The sequence below is a fragment of the Anoplopoma fimbria genome, chromosome 15 (assembly GCF_027596085.1).
Source record: "Anoplopoma fimbria isolate UVic2021 breed Golden Eagle Sablefish chromosome 15, Afim_UVic_2022, whole genome shotgun sequence".
NCBI classification, from domain to species: domain Eukaryota; kingdom Metazoa; phylum Chordata; class Actinopteri; order Perciformes; family Anoplopomatidae; genus Anoplopoma; species Anoplopoma fimbria.
Window position 1 is genome coordinate 9,755,788 of NC_072463.1, and position 3,919 is coordinate 9,759,706.

A 3,919-nucleotide genomic window follows, 5' to 3' on the forward strand; every position below is an offset into this window, starting at 1 on the left:
ATAGATTGGATGATATTACAACTATAGGACGGGAACATTTCTTCATTTTCCTAATTTAATATATCAAGTCTTGTATAGAACGAGAGGAGCTATAGTTTGATAAACAAGTCCCAGGATTAATACTGGACCTGTAGTCACAACCTTATCAATAAAATAGGTAAGAAACTTGTTACAGTTATCTATAGGAAAACATGGTAATGTAGAGAGTGGTGCTGTAACAACATTATTCATTGTGTCAAATAAATCTTAGGAATTCTCTTTATGTTTTGCAAAGTAAGCATCTCTAGCTTCCTTAACTACAGCAATAAAAGAATGTCGGAAATCCTTGAAAAATGTGCGATGCACTTCTAGCCCAGTGGCTTCCATAGCAGCCAGACTGCATTAAAACTTCAACATCATTGAGTTTTTTGTTAATATCACAGCAAAAATGCATGGAGAACTGATGCTAAAGACACAAATAGTCAGCATTTACAGATAGGTCAAGGAAAATACATTGATGATCACTGATCAGTAGGTCCTCACAACAGATATGATTAATATCTAGACCCAGAAAGAACACAAGGTCCAAGGTGCGACCACCTCTGTGAGTGGCTGAGAAGTACTGAGGTGTGGCTGGTGAAAGGATCGGAGGGGACAGTAAGCTATGGGATGGCCGGGGAGATGGAAGAGGCTCCACAGCCAGAGGACGAAATTCATGCAGGTCTACAATATATATTTGTTCTCCAGTTAGATGTTATAGTAAGTGGTTGCACGAGGGGGGCACCTCACTCTCCTGCTCCGGGCACTGACCAGGCACCAGAGCTCCTGTTTGGAACTGTTGGTACATACAAAAATAAATAGTAAAGTGAATTGGAAAGGGAAGTGATGAGACAAAGAATGTAAATAGCTACATTATAACTGTAGCAATGCAGGCTACATTTGATTAAAAGAAGGAAAACTGGCTTGTTAGGGTTCAGTTCAGAAGGAATGTGAGTTTGATATAGCAATTGATTCCTGTTTGTTTCCTAAATTTGAGAAGGATCCAGAGAGTGGTCTGATGAAAAATGTACTCTTCACCTTCAGTATGTCCTGACAGGTATGGTACAATAGGCCTATGCCTCTATTTCCAAGTCAGACAGCAGTAAATATGAGATGGTCAAGGCAGCATTGTTAAGAGCTTAATTTTCATCAACAAAAGGAAGGTTAAAAGCTGCTGTTTTGGCTTACAAATGTTATAGAAAAGGATATAGTTGGGTGGGATGTCTGTGTGTTGTCCTGCTCACCTGTGGAGAGTTGTCTGTGTGCTGGAGCATTCTGTCATGCCAGTTAAGAATGTGTTTAGCGCTGTTATCTGTTGTTTTGGCGTAGGCTAGCTGTGTACTGTCCACTAATAAATCGGAATAAGCAAGATAACGTCTCGTAGCTTTCCTTAACGAGGGTCGCTACAGCATGTACAATATTAAATATGAGTACATGTAAGTGTGTATGGTTAATGGAAATGTTCAGTGACTTTATCCATGATAATATACATTATGACCCAAAGTGTGTTGATGAAAAAGAAGTAATGATGATTCCAGTCCACAGAGACACAGTAATCCAGGGAGAAAGAGATAGATATATTGAACAGAACAGAGCTGATATGGAGGCTGGAGACAACTAAGCACCTCATGTCTCTGCTGAGAAGGAAGGAAAGGAGGGGAGAGAGGACGAAGCGCCAACAGGGAGGAAGGAAACCCGACAAGGGCCCATGCACAGCACCGGGGGACGAAGTGCAGACTTCTGGGGTGACTGCCCCAGCCGCGGAAAGGTGGACCTTTCCAATTGATGGCGAAGCGACCCTCAGACAGGCGTAGCCCTGGGAGGAACCCAGGGCCGCATGGTGCGTTCGAAGTGTCGATGATCAAGGTGTCCTGGAAGCCAGTTATCCATGTGGTAACTTTTCTGACACTTCAAAAGGATCTGTATTCATACTTAAAATAAGCAAACTTTTGCCCTTCTGTTTCTGTCCTCACTGAGCTCGCATTAGGACACCTGCATTACCGTTTGGCAGGTGTACCGGCCCAGTCAAACTTCCACGGTCCACACCAGTTCTAAGTCAGCTGCTATGGGCCATCCGAGGCGACCCGCCGGGGCCCAGCGCGCGTCTAAAGTCGCCGCCGGCCTGCCTTCCACATGGCGTCGGACACCGCCCCGTGTAAACCCCCGCCCAATGACACTCTAGGTGCCGCAGACAAGAGCCCCGCGCACCATGCTTCCAGTGGCGGAGAGAGGAGGGCGGCCAGAGCAGGATTTAATCTAACAAAATGTCCTGCTTCAATTCATATTTGCTGGGGTGGTTGAGCAGAAATGTCAGAGCACGAAAAATTACATTTATATAACCACAATAACACAAAATCACATTTTTGTAGTTTTAAGGGCGGGAATTATGTCATGAAATATGACGACGGACGACCTAAATTTACAAAGATGCCAATTCGCACAGGACGAATATGATCATATGTTAGCATGTGGTAAAATATGATCTGTAGTTTGGGATCTGTAGTTTTTAGAATTTTTTAAACTACGAAAATGGCAGATTCGCATAGGATTAAGATCACAGAGGACACCTTCAGGTAATACTAGTCCTCATGCTAAAAGGGCTTACAGAACTTTCAGCTATCATTTAGATTGCTTCCCTAATTTTAATGTAGGCTTACTGTAGGTCAAGTCATGCTGCATTCAGTCCATTTTTCATTCCACTGATGTCCTTCTTTAGAGCCGCCATGTTTAGTTGATCAGTGGTAACGAATAAAATGCTTTTAAGTCCCACCAGGCTTAAGGGTCTGTTTGTGCAAAATAAGTGGTTGCAATTGTATTGTTTATAACTAATCAAAATTGATTTCATGTATTTAATTTTAGTGGTTGTTTAAGGATTAAGTTTTATGGCCCTTTTTTTTGGAGACAGTGGATTAGAAGAGATTGTTCTAAACCACTATTTTATATTTATAATTAGAGGGCCAGTGATTTTGGAAATAAGAAATCTATAAAAAAAATGTTAAAACAAGCTGTTGCTAGGTACTTTCAGCATGTCTAATCCTACTACGTACACACAGCTTTCTGTGCGTCAGCCTCCACTGAAACAGCAAAATAAATATGCAAGAGCCTGGATGGCTGAATGGGGCATGTCTCTCTGTCACATAGTCAGTGCTGTAAATAATGCAAGGTTCAATTAACTCCAGCCCTGCCCTTACTGTTATTGTTTAAATGCAATGAAAGACTGGTGTGTTTTATGATTTAATAATTGAGTCCAAATGAATCACCAACATACAATATTGTGAGACGAGGTGGTTGTATGAATGGCAGAAAAAAAAGAACACTAACATCTGTAACAAATGTATTGTCTCTGTAAATGTATTATTTTAATAAATTAGCATTGCTTCCCCCTCTGTTGGACCACCAGAAACCTCTGCAGGAGAAAAAAGGTAGTCATGTTTCACAGCCAGCGACATTACGTAAAACACTGGAATATTGAATTGGGTTTTGTGCTGCTTTGATTATTTACAATTTTGCTGTAAACTAGAGGTTTTAAATGTAAAAATCCACATGAGAGATTTCATTATGAAGCCTTAAATAGTTTCTGGAGACCCCACGCTACAGGCGAGGCCCACCTTTGAAAGCCAATAAGAAAAGAATGGGTTGATATGCCTTGCTTAGGGGCAACATTTGTTCCAGGAGAGACTTAAAGAAGTTAAAGATGATTTGAGGCCCTTACAATTTGATACATTTACATGTACGTTGATTATGATGACACAACTGCTGTTACTGTGAAATGTATTGTATTGCTGTATTGTAAGCAGTCAGAAAGTACTCAATGGTGGTACTCAAATCATTTGGTCTCAAGAGAGCTCATTGCTCCGATGATTCAGTGCAAGGATTCATTAAAGATTACTCCCACACAGTC